Raw genomic sequence first — 18,072 nt, 5'->3', positions numbered from 1 at the left:
GATGGATAGGTGAAAGGTATTAACCGACAATGTCAACTCCTTACAAGGCTGGATGACGTAAAACAGCTGTGGGACAGCCGGCTTCTCAGCCCGCGCCTGCCCAGGCGTCTCAAAGGCCATCAGGGGCTCAAAAAAGCGCCCGTTACCTCAGATGGCAGACACAGATGTCGACACGGAGTCTGACTCCAGTGGCGACGAGGTTGAGACATATACACAATCCACTAGGAACATCCGTTACATGATCTCGGCAATGAAAAATGTGTTACGCATTTCTGACATGAACCCAAGTACCACATAAAAGGGGTTTTATTTTTCGGGAGAAAAAGCAGCCAGTGTTTTGTTCCCCCATCAGATGAATGAATGAAATGTGTAAAGTAGCGTGGGTTCCCCCAATAAGAAACTGGTCATTTCTAAACAGTTACTTATGGCGTACCCTTTCCCGCCAGAGGATAGGTCACGTTGGGAGATATCCCTTAGGGTGGATAAGGCGCTCACACGTTTGTCAAAAAAGGTGGCACTGCCGTCTTAGGATACAGCCACCTTGAAGGAGCCTGCTGATAAAAAGCAGGAGGCTATCCTGAAGTCTGTATATACACACTCAGGTTATATACTGAGACCTGCAATTGCCTCAGCATAAATAGTGCTGCTGCAGCGTGGTCTGATACCCTGTCAGATAATATTAATACTCTAAGACAGGGATAATAGTTTGCTAACACAGAGCATATTAAAGACGTCGTCTTATATATAAAGGATGCACAGAGGGATATTTGCCGGCTGGCATCCAGAATTAATGCAATGTCCATTCTGCCAGGAGGGTTTTAGAAACCCGGCAGTGGACAGGTGATGCTGCCTATAAAAGGCACATGAAGATTCTGCCTTATAAGGGGGAGGAATTGTTTGGGGATGGTCTCTGGGACCTCGTATCCACAGCAACAGCTGGGAAGAATTTTTTTTTACCTCAGGTTTCCTCACAGCCTAAGAAAGCACCGTATTTTCAGGTACAGTCCTTTCGGCTTCAGAAAAGCAAGCGGGTCAAAGGCGCTTCCTTTCTGCACAGAGACAAGGGAAGAAGGAAAAAGCTGCACCAGCAGCCAGTTCCCAGGATCAAAAATCTTCCCCCGCTCCCTCTGAGTCCACCGCTTGACGTTGGGGCTCCACAGGTGGAGACAGGTGCGGTAGGGGCGCGTCTCGGGAACTTCAGGGACCAGTGGGTTTGCCCACAGGTGGATCCCTAGGTTCTGCAAATAGTATCACAGGGATACAGGCTGGAGTTCGAGGCGACTCCCCCTCGCCGTTACCTCACCTCAGCCTTGCCTGCTGCCCTCGGAGAAAGGTAGTACTGGCGGCAATTCACAAGCTGCACTTCCAGCAGGTGAAATCAAGGTACCCCTCCTTCAACAAGGCCGGGGTTACTATTCCAAAATGTTGTGGTACCGAAACCAGACGGTTCGGTGAGACCCATTCTAAAATTGAAAGCCTTGAACACTTATATACGAAGGTTCAAGTTCGAAATGGAATCGCTCAGGGCGATTATTGCAAGCCTGGAGAATTTCATGGTATCACTGGACATCAAGGATGCTTACCTGCATGTCCCTATTTACCCTCTTCACCAGGAGTACCTCAAAATTGTGGTACAGGATTGTCATTACCAATTCCAGACGTTGCCGTTGGTCTGTCCCCGGCACCGAGGTATTTACCAAGGTAATGGCCGAAATAATTATCCCGTACTTGGACGATCTCCTTATAAAGGCGAGGTCCAGGGAGCAGTTGTTCGGCGGAGTAGCACTATCTCGGGAAGTGCTACAACAGCACGGCTGGATTCTGAATATTCCAAAGTCGCAGCTGGTTCCTACGACGCGTCTACTGTTCCTGAGTATGGTTCTGGTCACAGAACAGGATAAAAAGGGTTTCTCCCGGAGGAGAAGTCCAAGGAGTTGTCGTCTCTAGACAGAGACCTCCTAATACGTATACAAGTGTCGGTGCATCAATGCACGCGAGCCCTGGGAAGGATGGTAACTTCTTACGAAGAAATTCCATTCGCCAGGTCCCATACAAGGATTTTCCAGTAGGATCTGTTGGACATGTGGTCCGGGTCGCATCTTCAGATGCATCGGCGGATAACCCTGTCTCCAAGGGCCAGGGTGTCGCTGTTGTGGTGGCTGCAGAGTGCTCATCTTCTAGGGGGCCGCAGATTTGGCATACAGGACTGGGTCCTGGTGACCACGGATGCCAGCCTTCGAGGCTGGGGGGCAGTCACACAGGGAAGAAACTTCCAAGGCTATGGAAAAGTCAGGAGACTTCCCTACACATAAATATTCTGGAACTAAGGGCCATTTACAATGCCCTAAGTCAGGCTAGACCCCTGCTTCAACACCGGCCGGTGCTGATCCAGTCAGACAACATCACGGCGGTCGCTCATGTAGACGACAGGGCGGCACAAGAAGCAGGATGGCGATGGCAGAAGCCACAAGGATTCTCCGATGGGCGGAAAATCATGTGTTAGCACTGTCAGCAGTGTTCATTCCCGGAGTGGACAACTGAGAAGCAGACTTTCTCAGAAGACACGACCTCCACCCGGGAGAGTGGGGACTTCATCCAGAAGTCTTCCAAATGATTGTACACCATTGGGAAAGGCCACAGGTGGACATGATGGCGTCCCGCCTCAACTAAAAGTTACAAAGATATTGCACCAGGTCAAGGACCCTCAGGCGATAGCTGTGGACGCTCTGGTAACACCGTGGGTGTACCAGTCGGTGTATGTGTTCCCTTCTCTGCCTCTCTTACCCAGGGTAATGAGAATAATAAGAAGGAGAGGAGTAAGAACTATACTCATTGTTCCGGGTGGGCCAAGAAGAGCTTGGTAACCAGAACTCCAAGAAATGATCTCAGAGGACCCATGGCCTCTGCCGGCTCAGACAGGACCTGCTGCAGCAGGGGGCTTGTCTGTTCCAAGACATACCGCGGCTGCGTTGGACGGCATGGCGGTTGAACGCCGGATCCTGAAGGAAAAGGGAATTCCGGAGGAAGTTATCCCTACGCTATTTAAAGCTAGGAAAGAAGTGAACGCTAACCATTATCACCGCATATGGCGGAAATATGTTGCGTACTGTAAGGCCAGGAAGGCCCCAAAGGAGAAATTTCAGCTAGGTCGATTTCTGCACTTCCTACAGTCAGAGGTGACTATGGGCCTACAATTGGGTTCCATTAAGGTCCAGATTTCGGCTCTATCGATTTTCTTCCAAAATGGAACTGGCTTCACTGCCTGAAGTTCAGACTTTTGTTAAGGGAGTGCTGCATAGTCAGCCCCCGTTTGTGCCTCCAGTGGCACCGTGGGATCTCAACGTGGTGTTGGATTTCCTGAAGTCGCATTGGGTTGAGCCACTTAAATCCGTGGAGCTATAATACCTCACGTGGAAAGTGGTCATTCTGTGGGCCTTGGCGTCGGCCAGGCGTGTATCAGAATTGACAAAAGCCCTTATCTGTATTTTATATGGGAAAGGCGAAACTGAGGACTCGTTCCCAATTCCTGCGGCTACTTGGGACTTGGAGGATTCCAAGTTACTGGATGTAGTCAGGGCCCTGAAAAGTATATGTTTCCAGGACAGCTGGAGTCAGGAAGACTGACTCACTATTTATCCTGTATGCACCCAACAAGCTGGGTGCTCCTGCTTCTAAGCAGACGATTGCTCGCTGGATCTGTAGCACGATTCAACTTGCACATTCTGCGGCTGGACTGCCGCACCCTAAATCTGTAAATGCCCATTCCACGAGGAAAGTGGGCTCTTCTTGGGCGGCTGCCCGAGGGATCTCGGCTTTACAACTTTGCCGAGCTGCTACTTAGTCAGGGGCAAACACGTTTGCAAAATTCTACAGGTTTGATACCCTGGCTGAGGAGGACCTTGAGTTCTCTCATTCGGTGCTGCAGAGTCATCCGCACTCTCCCGCCCGTTTGGGAGCTTTGGTATAATCCCCATGGTCCTTACGGAGTCCCCAGCATCCACTAGGACGTCAGAGAAAATAAGATTTTACTCACCGGTAAATCTATTTCTCGTAGTCCGTAGTGGATGCTGGGCGCCCGTCCCAAGTGCGGACTGTCTGCAATACTTGTATATAGTTATCGTTAACTAAAAGGGTTATTGTTGAGCCATCTGTTGAGAGGCTCTGTTATGTTCATACTGTTAACTGGGTATCATATCACGAGTTATACGGTGTGATTGGTGTGGCTGGTATGAGTCTTACCCGGGATTCAAAATCCTTCCTTATTGTGTCAGCTCTTCCGGGCACAGTATCCTAACTGAGGTCTGGAGGAGGGTCATAGTGGGAGGAGCCAGTGCACACCAGGTAGTCCTAAATCTTTCTTAGCTGTGCCCAGCCTCCTGCGGAGCTGCTATTCCCCATGGTCCTTACGGAGTCCCCAGCATCCACTACGGACTACGAGAAATAGATTTACCGGTGAGTAAAATCTTATTATAATCATGACTTGCCTTCTCCAATTGGGACCTACAAAAGCAGTCATGTAAAAGGGAGTCGTTAAATTACCAGTGTCGATGATCAGAGGTAAAATGAGCAAGGGACAATTCAAGCAAAACAAGGGCATGGTCAGACCAAGTATTTACTCCAATAAAAATTGCTTGCACCAGATGGAGGTGCTTATGCTTAACATAAACATATTCTATGTGAGCGTACATTTTATGCACATGTGAAAGTGAGTTAAGTCCCTATCTGCTGGGTGCAAAATACACCACATGTCAGGCAGCTGATGAGTGTGTACCATGTACCTTACCCTGCTATTTGTGTAACATGGGAATGCTGTTGAACCAGAAGATGTGTCTTGCTGGGTATCCAAGGCCCAGTTGAAGTCACCACTAACAATCAAGTCACCCAACTTTATCCAAGATTGCATCAAAGAAGGCTGATTGACCCTTAGGGGCATAAACTTTCACAATAGTAAAGACTTTGTTAAATAATGTACATTTATCATCTCTCCATTACCAACCAATGTACCAAGATATTTGATAGTGGGCAATCATTTAGAGAACAGTATATTTACATCATTAGAATTAGTGTTACTTTGAGTTTTATTGTAGAAATATGTAGTGGAATTTAATTTACTATTAAGACAAGTGAAAGTGGAAAAGTGGCTGAAATGGGTAATTTGAATCAAGACAATGGGGGGTATACAATTAGCTGCGAAGAAACATCGGGAGTGAATTTTTTTCCTGATGTTTCTCTGATATTTTTTTTCAGGCTATCCTTTTAGGTTGTCCCAAAAAAAAAATTCTCCCAAAAATACAGGTTCAGTGAAACCTGTGTGCTGTCGCTGGCCACAGCCCCGTTTTCGCTAGAAAATGGGTCTGTTTTCAGGGATATGGTTTTGCCTGCCTGAGGCAGGTGAAACAATCTCCCTGATAAGCTGTGGTTCCCGCCGGCTTAACGGAGCTAATTGGATAGGCCCCGGTGAGACAGTTACCCGCTGTAATTTACTGTGGGTAATTGGATATCCCCCAATGTCAGCTTTATTGGCATGTAAGGAACAAAGGGGGTGATGTATGAAAAACGTCCTAACGGACGTTATGTGTCTGGGGGCGTATCACCACATTATCGTGGTGATACGCCCGCACCCGCCGCCACAATGTATTATTCAGGCCCCTGCCGATGTGGGAGTGCGTTATCTTACCTGTTCAGCGATAGCGCACCTTCCACATCGGCTGGGCTGGTATCGCTGCTGCTGGCTCTCTGCGCATGCGCCCTTTTGCCCTTCGCCCGGCTCGTGCCGCTGGCGGCCGGAGGCGCATGCGCTCGCCGGCGCCGGATGTGTTAGGAAGGTCATAGAGGAGGAGGCGTGGGCGGGACTATTGTCCACGAACAATAAAGTTTTTATTTTTAAATTACCTAAATAAAAAAAATACCCACTTTTTAGTACCTGCAGTGCTGTAGCGCCAGCCCTGACCTGGCGAAGCGATGGAGGGGACTTAACGAGCGGTGAGTGACAGTCCCGCCGTTAATACATCAGGGAGGCAGCAAAAAGGTATAGGCACAGCGCTCAGGACGAAGCGGGACCATGCACAATGTAAATTCGTTAAAGTGCCGCATCATACATCGTGATGATGCGGTACCAGCAGCAGTTAGCGTGCGCTATTTGCTGAATGCACATAGCGCCCCATCATACATCTGCCCCAATAAGCCTTAGCTCCTTTCTCAGGGATTTTCAGCCCCTATCATTTATAGAGACTTTACGTAATGTGACAGCCATGAAGTGTACAGAAAATTAGCAGAATCAAAGTGAAGAAATGGGATGTATAAAATACACAATCGTAGGTCATCAAAGTCGTAGACCAAATAAATGGAGCCCTGTATGAGAAGAAGTGGTGGAAAGGGAAGCAGTTATTGGGGGGAAAAATCAGTGGAAAGGAAACAACCAATTGAGACAGATAACAAAAACAGTATGAAGTATAGAATACTGCTAGGGGATGGAATGGGAACCAATATGGAACCCATGTCCTGGGATGATGGTTTGCGTTTCGAAGCAAACTGAGGGTCAACACTGAGGAGATAGACAATGAAATAATAAGCAGTGCTAACAATGGCATGAAAAAATATTAAACTACAAACCAAGTACTAGCATATAAGCAAAAACTGTATGGCAAGAACAACAATGGAACTTGTTAGGACCACAAACCTACAACAATGGCAAAAAATTTCCACATAGGGCAACTAGTTATGTAGCATACAATAGCTACTGACAAGCATATCTCAGTCTCATTAGTAGAAGAGTTTGCCAGTTTCTCCAGAAGTTCTCTGCAGAAAACATAGGGGGTCATTCCGACCTGATCGCTCGCTGCCGTTTGTCGCAGTGCAGCGATCGGGTCAGAACTGCGCATGCGCCGGCGCTGCAGTGCGCCGGCGCATGGCAGTCGTCGGTGCCCAGCGATCGCCTCTGAGACAGAGGCGGTCGCTGGGTGGGAGGGGGCTGAACGGCGGCGTTAAGGCGCCATTTAGGGGGAGCGGTCCGGACCATTGGGGGGACAGACCGCGGCGGCTGCGTGACGTGTCACGCAGCCGCTGCGGCCAGCGGGAGCGACGAGTAACTCCCGGCCAGCCGCAGGAGCTGCGCTGGCCGGGAGTTACTCCTCAAATACAAAGGCATCGCCGCTGTGCGATGCTTTTGTATTTGTGTGTGTGTGGGGGGGGGCGGCACAGACATGCGGGGCGGGCTAGCCCTGTGCTGGGCATCCCCCTGCATGTCTGAGTTTACGATCGTAGCTGTGCTAAATTTAGCACAGCTACGATCAACTCGGAATGACCCCCATAGAGCAGCTCAATGGGGAGACAGTTCATGGTTTAGTGAGGTGGATGAGAGACCTACCAAAAAAAGAGAGAGAAAAACATACAGAAACAACATACAAGAGGCCAACAATAAAAACAACAGCAGCAAGCTGTCAGATGGCATCAGGCGACAGCAAAGTCCATCTCTAGGTTTCTTCTTGGGGTGCTAGATAAGCTGATAATGATCTCTCTGTGGAAGCCCAGATAATGGTTTATTTGGGAGCATGAAACTTACCAATCAACTTTATCATGGTCCAAAATAGAATAGAAATCAGCAAGATCTTAGGTAGCACCAACTTCTAGCCACAAGTTACTAGGAAGTAGAGAGGGAACCTCCATATCTATTTGAAGCCTTGTATATACAGCTCTTCTGTCAGTAATCACTGCTGAAGCATACGTCATGAGAGGTCTTGCCAAATCTGCAGCTTAATGCTGTTAAACTCTATCTGCCTTCTGAACCCTCCCAAAGAATCACCTCCTTTGGTGACAAATAATGGGGTCTGCATATCACAGCCCAGAGCTGATCATTTGCTGGGATTTTCATTCTCTAGCTACAAAATCAAATTCAATGTTGTCATTAGCGATCTTCCCAAAGATTTTATTGAGGGCATCTATAAGGTCAAAAGTAGGAATATCTTCTGAGAGGCCATGAATTCTAATATTGTTCCGGTTACCTCAATCATCAAAATCATATTGTTTAGCTAAGTGTGTCAAGCCTCTTCTAAGGTAGTGACTCTTGACCCTAAATGCATAATATCTGCTTGAACAAGTCTACATAGATTCCTATGCATAACCTGGATTGCATGTCCTGCTTGGAAAATAATGTTTTCATATGGGTGAGAATCTCCCCAATTTTCCCTTGCAATTGAAGTACTTGAGCATGAAGGTTCGCAAAATTTAGGGGCATAATCCATAATGGGAGGAAAAACAGGATCAGCCATCAGGAGGGCCTCCACTATTTCGGTAGGATATGAGATTGTCATACAAGAACAAAGATTAGACTGAGAAGGATGGTCATGTCATAAATATTTATTTTACATGCCCTTCTTGTCTTTTCCCATAGGGGAACTGCAGCAAAAGAGTTTGCCTGAGTAAATAGTACTGCTGGTGAGAAGGTTGCCAAAGGTCTCATTCCCTGTTAGTGAAGCAGCATGATGGCTATAGGCTACATGAGGATGCTGTAAAATAGTGTGTAAGGGCACAGCACATAGATTTCAGCAAACAGGAATACAGAAGCAGAGATCAGTGTAGTAGCAGGTAGAACATTCAGAGGAGACAATACCGCAGTAAGTGTGCTAAACACTAGGTGGCAAGCTGATGGAACAAGCAGTCAGAAGGTAGAGTGGCACTGCCAGTCATTAGGAGGCACCAGGAAAACCTAGGAGGCAGAATCTCAGACCTTGACAGATAGAGCCACCAACATACAGAGGGAGTCCAGAGTCGCAGCAAGTGGCATCCATAGGAGTGGCAACTGTCTCAGCAAAGGAATCTGTCAAGAGCCCTCAAGAACAGTAGATATGTGTGGTGTGTCCCAATTGCACAGGGATACACCAAGCAGCTCAGCTAATGGCAGAGGCTGCAACCTTGAGGAGAGCCACCAAGGCAGCAGCAGACTGCACTGTGTAGGAACCGAAGTTGGTGTCCAGGCTGTAATCAGGTACAGGCTCACAGAACAAAGCATTGGACAGGTGGTGGTTTGTAGGGATGCACCATGGGAGATTTAAGCCACAGTCAGTGGAGGTTGTAGACCTGGCAGGCTGCAAACTGGGCAAGACAAACCGCTACAATGGAGCTTGTCGAGGGTGATACCAGACATACTGAGAGTGTGACAGATGGTTTGGCAAGTCCTCTGGATCCAAGGCGAGCAGGGTATTCTCACTGGTATGGCAATATTAACAAATGGCTCGGATCTTGTTTCAGACATGTCCAATGGGGCCCATACATATATGACGCTGCCGACCTGATCCACCGATTGGCGATCAGAAACTCCGACCGATGGACATTGTTGATCGTCAATCTGTCTGGGAATTGGAAAAAACACTGCATGCTAAACATCCCTGGCTCACTGATCCAGATTATCCAGATGATCCAGATTACCTTTGGTCACAAACAGCTAATTAAGGATTTCCAACTTGCTGGATTTTCCTGATCCTCTGCCCCGGGCAACTGCAAAACAGGGAATTTCCCTGATACCTGCCTGATGTATGGGCTCCAAAACTGCAGAGGCATCCAGCCCATGCCCCTTTTTGGTTTTAATGTAAATAAATGGATCTACAGAACTTTACAGCTGTCACAAATAAGGCTTGACCATTAAAACTTGGAATAGCTGTGGAGCCAGAACAAGGTAGATGCATGCTGTTTCATTGTTTACAAAGTATGTTCCAATGTATTTCCAGCGAGCAGGGAGAGGAAAGTAATAATTGAAAGCAATGATATATTTGGAAAGCCAATACAAGAATGCTATACATAGCAGACCTCATTTACAAAGTGTATCCAACACTTACCATAAAGGTAAAATACAGCATATTAATAACACAGGCCTGACAAATTTGATTCACCGAAAGTGTCCTGCAATTCTCTGGCTGATTCCAAAGCTAATTTACATATTTAGTTATGTTCACAAAACGGAATGTAAACATTTAAATGTATTCTGGTAAATTGTTAATTTTACTAACAAAAGTAAAAAATGTTCTGGTGTACCTAAAAAATTTAACCATTTTACAATAATAATAATAATAATAATAATAATTACAATTACAAGTCCTATTACTGCTATTTTCTTTTCCTTTCAAAGCTTAGTTTGGTATATTTCTTTTATACACTGCTTGCAAGTCTTCTCTGTGCAGCATCTAACAGTACAGTAGTTTCCCATCATGTTTATGTTCTATCTTCTCTGATATCACCAGTAATGGAAGTACTGGAGACAATGGAGTCGGTTGCCTCCGGGCTTCAGCCCTGAGGTGGGGTTGGGTATGCGTTACCGCCACTGGGATATGTGAGAGAGAAATCTGATGGGGGAGCTCTGTGAGGGGGGCCGTGTGAGGGATTTGAGTGAGTGGGGAGAACTAAATTAGGGAGAGAGATGTGTACCAGGGATTAGCTATATTATGAAGATCTGAATGAGTGGGGAGAGCTGGGAGAACTGTGAGAGGACAGGATCTGTGTGATGGGATAGCTGTATGTAAATGGATTTCTATATACAGTAATATTGTGCCCAGAGGTGGTATATTGTGGGGTCTTTATCTGGCCCTATATAGTCTCCACAATATTTGCCCTACTTAGGGCTATAACAACGGACCCAGAGGGCACCGCCAGGGCTGGCCACCATATGGCACCTCTCACTGACTAGTGGGGGGGGGACCAGACTCTATGCTGCCTCCGGGCAACTAGAATTAATTTACGCCACTGGGTATTGTCATTCCATTTCAGTGTGTCTTGGTGGAATATTTCTCCTTGCTTCAGCTTCAAGGTTTTGAAGAAAGTACTCCAAGTGATCTTCCAGAAAGAGCACTTTAAAGCTCATCAAACAACCTAATGCTTTGCATTTTTCTAGCATGTTATCCACTATTTGCATGTAGTTGTGATGTTTGAAGTTCTCCAAAAGTTCTTCACAACTTCCTTAAAAGAATTTCAAGCCTCTTTTTCAACAGTTTCACTTTTTTTTTTCAAATGCCTGATACCTACAATGATGAAAATAATACCTTCAAAATGATACCTACAATGCATAAAAAAATTATAACATTAAACTAAAATGTCCAATATAATCAATAAATTCTCTTTAATACTGGCTGCTACCCCAAGAACATTCCTTTGTTAGCTTTGGCCCAAATAGGATTGTATAGATTGGGGATCTTAGGGTGCACCAGAAACAGTCCTTTATATAGGTTACATACACCAATAGCACCTGTTTAAAATGAGAGCTTTGTATATATCTCTCTGTACCCTTTTATGCTAGATCAAAAGATGGAGGTTTAAAATTAAGTCTTCTTGTTTCTACAACGAGACCCCCACACCAAAGTTCAACCAAGAATACAACTAGTCACTCTTAGTTGGTTTTATTAAAAATCAATAAAACAGCCTTACATAGAGCATTTAGAGTGACCTTTATGTTTTAACCACCATTTTGTGACTTCCTCAGGGCTGTAAAGTAATAATAGTAGGATCTATTCCCAGTCTGTGTGTACTCTGTTCCCCTGTCATGCAGCAAGTGCAAGAATATCATCATCGAAGGCTGCTAACAAACATACTGATGGAGTACAGATGTCTAGGGGAATTCCAGTTGAGGCAATATTTCATAAGGTTTCAGACCAGAATGTGCTAACTATAGGACATGCGCATATCAATTACATTTAGGACATTTAGAATCTTCCCTGCCACCTATTTTAAATAATCGTTCAGGTGTCAGGTATATTCTGTGTAGGATAAAAAATTGGATTTGCTGAAATCTGACGGAAGTAGAGGATATACGGGGACCGGCTAAGGCAGCATCCCAGGTATCCTGAGACATGTAACCCAAACCAATCTCCCATTGAGCACGAAGGTGCGGCAAATCCTCGCTATGATAAGCAGCGAGTAGGTTAGAGTAGATCTGGGATACAAGATGGGAGCCACACAAAAACATCAACAATTGCTTAATAGGAGACTCTTGTAGGTTAATAGTGTCAGAATTGAATTGTGCATTACAGGCATGTATCAACTGTAGGTACTGAAAAAAGTAAGCATGTGGGACAAGGTAATCCAGCTGTAGCTGAGAGAAAGTTTTAAATATACAACCCATGTATAATTGTCCTATAGAAGTGACCCCCCATCTGCTCCAAATCTCATGCAGCTGTAGCCCTACCAATTCCGGGTCCCAGCCTTCCATTTGCATAAGGGTATTAGCCTGTTTCCAGATCAGTACTGCTTGTTTTACTAACGGCATCTTTATTAAACCAATATTTCCTGACAGTAAACAATGAAGGGCTTAAGTCCTGGGGTCAGGTCAGCTATAACAAGAGTAATGAGTATAGTTTAAATAAGGGCAACGCCATGCCACCATTATCCTTTGTACGAGTCAATGTAGTCAATTTAATCCTCACCCGTTTACTAGACCAAATAATCGAGGACAATACACCATCTAATCGTTTAAACACAGTCTGGGGAATATATATGTGGGAGTGCTCTAAAACATATAACAGTTTGAGTTGAGCCGTCATTTTAATAAGATTAATGCGTCCACAGACAGTAAGTGGAAGTTTCCACCAAACAGCTATCCTGGATTTTAAATAGTCCAGCTGAGGTTGTACATTAAGAGTCATGTAACGAGACTGGTCATTGGATATCCATATACCAAGATACTTGCATATCTTTACCCACTGTAGTTGAAGGGATACAAGAGGAACCCCAGGACATGGCCCTCTAAATGGCATTATACAAGATTTATCCCAATTTAATAACAATCCAGAGAATCTCCCAAATTCCGTAATAGTGCTTAATATAATAGGCATGGTAACTGCATAATGAGATACAAATAGCAATATGTAATCCGCATATAATGCGATTTTGTCCTCTCTGGAGCCCATAACGAACCCAGATATATCTGTATTATGGCGGATAAGGCAGGCCAGTGGCTCCACCGCAATCGCAAACAGGGTAGGGGAGAGGTGGCAGCCCTACTGGGTCCCTCTATGTAATGGGAAGGGGGGGATAAAACCGTTGACTGAGACTCTGGTACACGGATACGAGTACATCAACTTAACCCATCTAATAAACCCAGGGCCTATCCCAAATTTCTCCATGGTTCCCCACAAGAACGCCCACTCCACTGAATCGGATGCCTTAGTGGCATCTACTGAGACGATAACAGAAGTATGGGCATCCCCGCGGGTGACCTGAAGATGTGTGGACAATCTCCTAAGGTTGGTCATAGTGGATTTGCCAGACATGAAGCCCATTTGATCCTCATGTATAATTTGAGAGATAACGGAGGTAAGTCTGATTGGCAACACCTTGGCTAATATTTTTATATCTGTAGGTAGCTGGGAAATGGGCCTATATGACTCAAACCTGGTGGGGTACTTGTCAGGTTTTAACAGTACTATAATCAATGCCTCGGACATGGAATCTGGTAGTGATTCCGACTCAAATATCCCATTAAAAAGTGTTAGTAATCTTGGTACATAAAAATCACTATGTTTTTTTTTACAACTCCAGAGGAATACTGTCTAGCCCTGGCGCTTTACCTCCTGGGAACGACTTTATAGCCATCTCTATTTCAGCCGCAGTAAGTTGTGAGTCAAGAAAGTCACGGGCTTCCTGAGTCAAAGTCAGCATAGGTATTGAAGCAAGAAAAGCCTGCAACTCACCCTCCGACAACAGAACAGCTTAGTGTCATACAGCTTATGAAAATAGTCAAGAAATTGTGTAGCGATGTCAGGGGTTTGAGTATATATGGTACCATTAGGTAGATTTCAACAATAGTATTGGACATTTGTTCGGCACGTGCCAATCTAGTCAATAAAATGCCTGGCTGTAGCATATTGTGAATGTTTAACAAATAGTAGTCTGTGTTTAGCCTTGTCAGCCAGACAATCATTCCACTTTCTTTGAGCAAGTACCCATGCCTCCCTTGAAGAATCTAGATTGTCAGTTAAATACACATGTTCAAGAGACCGACAAGAAGCCTCCAAATCCATCTCCTCCTGCTTGTATGACCTTTTCAAGCTCGCCACCTCCTGTATAAGGGTACCACGTACAAAAGATTTAAACACATCCCAAAGAATTGAGAGGGAGGCTGTACCTTCGTTATATTCCATAAATTCTTTCCATAAACCTTCAAGTTCTAATTCCACCCCTGATCCCAGCCGGGTGAGCCAAAACTGGTTTAATTTCCGAAAGACCTGTTCCCGCAGACCTCCCATATTGAGAGCCAGGGTGATTGGGGAATGATCAGAAATACCCGTAGTTTTATATTGTATTAAGTGTAAACTCAGCAGTAGCTCAGTAGACAGTAGGGCTAAATCTATCCTAGAAAAAGCAGAATGTGTAAGTGAAAAACACGAGTACTGTTTAACATCAGGATACTTATGTCTCCAAACATCAATTAATCCCAAGCCCTCCACTATCACCTTGAACGGACCTCCACCTTGTCTGGGGGCATCTCTAGAACCAGTGAGTCTATACATAGCCGGATCTAGGGTATTATTATAGTCTCCCATACATATCACCGAAGTATCAGGGAATTTAGCAATAAATTCAGCAGCCTTTTTAAGGACATCATGGGAGTACGGTGGAGGTATATAAATAGCCATCAATATTAGAGACACAGAATGTATACGGCATTTAATAAATACCGATCTACCCCACATATCCACTTGCACTTGTTCCATTGTGAATGGGACTGACTTCTTAACTAGGATCGACACCCCCCTAGAAGAGGAGGTATGGGTCAAATGGTATGCCCACCCCACCCAGGGTCTTTTTAAGGACATAACTTTGGCCTCCATGAGATGGGTCTCTAGAAGACATATAACATCTGACTAATAGCGCTTGAGCTGCCTGAGGACTAATACCCATTTAATTTTGTAATAACCAGTGCAAGTACCTCCATAAACTCAGGTGCATGTACCCACCTATCAGGTACTCATAACCAGAAAAGCATCCAAATGACATTGCAGTGAAAAATAAATACAATAGATAGTATCCACCCCAAACCACCCCCACCCTGTATACCTCCCCAAACTTTGGCATACTTGGTTCCCCAAAACACACCAACTTAAACGCTAACTAACTATAACCTATTGTAAGCAGGCAATAGATTCAGTGGCGACTGAACATGTCGCAATGCTCTCCATTAAATATATATGGAACTCTCAATATGAACATCATATTATAATGCACCTATAATAGTGTCAAAATAAGTAGTTATGCAGTCATATACGTCCCAGTGACAAGTGTCCACCGCTTGAACACCCACATACTTGCCACACAGAATATCAAAAGGGTGAAAAGGTAAAGTAAAACGCAATGAATTAGAAAAGAATGGAGCAGTCACACAGCATTATTCCGCAGCCAGAGCTCTCCTCGCCGGTCTTGCAGTATCGAGCCACATGGAGGCCTCCTTTGGAGTAGAGAAGAAATTTGTTTCCCCATCCACGACCACTCTGAGTTTAGATGGAAACAGCATCGTATAGGAAATGTTCAGCTCACATAGACATCTCTTAACAGAAGTAAACTGGGCCTTGATTTTCTGAACCTCACAGCGAAGTCAGGGAATACAGAGACACGAGAGCCATTCCACATAAGTGGGCCTTTAGTAGGATTCATCTTAAGGATAGCATCTCTTTCACGATAGTTGAGAAGTTTGGCTATTAAGGTGTGAGGTGGCGCCCCTGGTGGAAGGGATCTAGAAGCTACCCGATGAGCTCTTTCCACTGTAAAAAAGGGTGAAAAAGATTCAGCTCCATACATGTCACAGAGCCACTTTTCAAGGAACTTCTCAGGAGCTTAACCCTCCTCCCGTTTAGGCAGGCCCACAAAGGGACATTACATCTCCACAGTCTACCCTCCATGTCAAGCAACTAAAGGCCCGTACTCACCGGCAGATCAGGGGAGAGATGTGTGCTGAGTGAACCGCTCAGCACACATCTCTTCCTCCGCTCAGCACAGAGTGATGTGTGCTGAGCGTGCAGGGTGGGGGGCGCTCATTTCACCCAGCGGGTGAAATGAGCGACCTGCTAGATTGAGCCAATGAGCCAATCTTGCACCAGCAATAGTGGCGCGCGGGGCCACGCATCGCTATCGCTGTGGGGGGTACACACGGAGAGATGTTGCTGAAAATCTAACCAATCTAGTCAGATTGCTTAGATTATCGCTTATTCTGTATACTGTATCCGACAATTGGGCTGTGACAGATGAAACTTTGGTACAAAGCGAGGTCACTGAATCTTCCAGTGTAGACGTGACGGTTTCCACTTCACCAACACGTTCCCTAACCTTTTTCTGGTCATGATCTATAATAGACAAATCGTACTGAACCTGCCCTATTTTCTCCGCCAGTCTAGTCTCACAAGCAGATACAGCATCAAGTGAGATTCCCATTCAGGAGTCATGTGTTTACGGTTAGGGTTGAGTGTCCGTGAAAATGTCTCCAGGTTTGTGAAAATGTCTCCAGGTTAGCGGCCTGCTGTGGTCTCACCATCTCGCTGGGTTAGAGTTGCTGATATAAAAGAAATGGAAATATGACACTTGTTGGAAGAGAGTGAGACACAATCCGAGAACAAAATGGGTATGGGTCATTTGGTCGACCACACTTAGGTCGACCACTATTAGTCGACATGCATTAGGTCGACAGGGTCACTATGTCGACATGGTCATTAGGTCAATGTGAACAAGGTCGACATGGGAAAAGGTCGACATGAGTTTAAAAAAAAATTGGTGTCGTTTTCTTCGTAAAGTGACGGGGAACCCCAATTAGTGCACCGTGTCCCTTCACATGGCTCGCTGCGCCCGCCATGCTTCGGGCAAGGTTAACCAGTGCTGCCTGTAATCACAAAATGGCTGCGCTTCCTGCGCTGCAGCCCGACAAGGAATCCCTCACTGGAGTCTCCCGCTCTGTCAGAAACAGGTGCCCAGCTGCTCAGCTGCCTTTCAGTATAGCCTCCAGCAGTCCGCCCATCCAGCTCCTGTTCCGCTCTGACTGGCACTGACCGTGGACGCAGGTTTCCCGGCTCGTGTCCCTCTGTAATGACGCCCTCGTCTTCCAGTCGCGCCAGCCGCCGCCGCCTCTCTCTTAGTGCTGCTACGGAGCGCTCTGGTCCTGGACAGCCTCCGCAATCGGCAGCAAGGGGTGCAGAATCCTTTCCCACAAACCACGCGGAAGGTGCAGAACATATGAGAGCCCCAGGATAGTGTATCAGGATGGTCTGAACGGAGAGCACTGTGAAGAAGCAGCTACTCCATGTCCCGCAAAGCCACGCCCCCCAAAATTGCTGCTAATTTATGTGTTTCAACTGCTTAACATGTACTTACCCTGCAGTTCTTGTACTATAAGTCATTGTTTTCTTATTTTGCTCATTTGTTTATGTGCTTTGGGGGTAATTCTGAGTTGATCGCAGCAGGATTTTTGTTAGCAGTTGGGCAAAACCATGTGCACTGCAGGGGAGGCAGATATAACATGTGAAGAGAGAGTTAGATTTGGGTGTGGTGTGTTCAATCTGCAATCTAAATTGCAGTGTAAAAATAAGGCAGACAGTATTTACCCTGCACAGAAACAAAATAACCCACCCAAATCTAACTCTCTCTGCACATGTTATATCTGCCTCCCCTGCAGTGCACATGGTTTTGCCCAATTGCTAACAAAAATCCTGCTGCGATCAACTCAGAATTAACCCCTTTGTTAGGCACTACGGAACCCTTGTGGTGTCACATAAATAAAGAACAATAATAATAATAATAATAATAATAACATAAAAAGTATTTCCTCCTTAAAAAAAATTGTGCATATTTTCTTTTTATGTTATGTTTTGCCCTCTAAGCTACTGTAGTTAGTGTAACCTAAGAAACTGCTGACATGAGGAAAATACTGTGCAAGAGATATGTCTGCAGCCTAAGCTGAACTTGTTTAGTTTGACAAACCAATGAAGCAAATGTGCTAAGGGTTTAGATTCTGATGGAGACTGACAGGGACTTGCCAGTTGCATCTAAAGCAGTACGTCTCCTTGCAGAATGAAATGAGCAAACAACGTTTCTCAATTATTTCCACAAGGA

The sequence above is a fragment of the Pseudophryne corroboree genome, chromosome 2, assembly GCF_028390025.1.
Source record: "Pseudophryne corroboree isolate aPseCor3 chromosome 2, aPseCor3.hap2, whole genome shotgun sequence".
NCBI classification, from domain to species: domain Eukaryota; kingdom Metazoa; phylum Chordata; class Amphibia; order Anura; family Myobatrachidae; genus Pseudophryne; species Pseudophryne corroboree.
Note: the sequence above shows the minus strand (reverse complement) of the source record.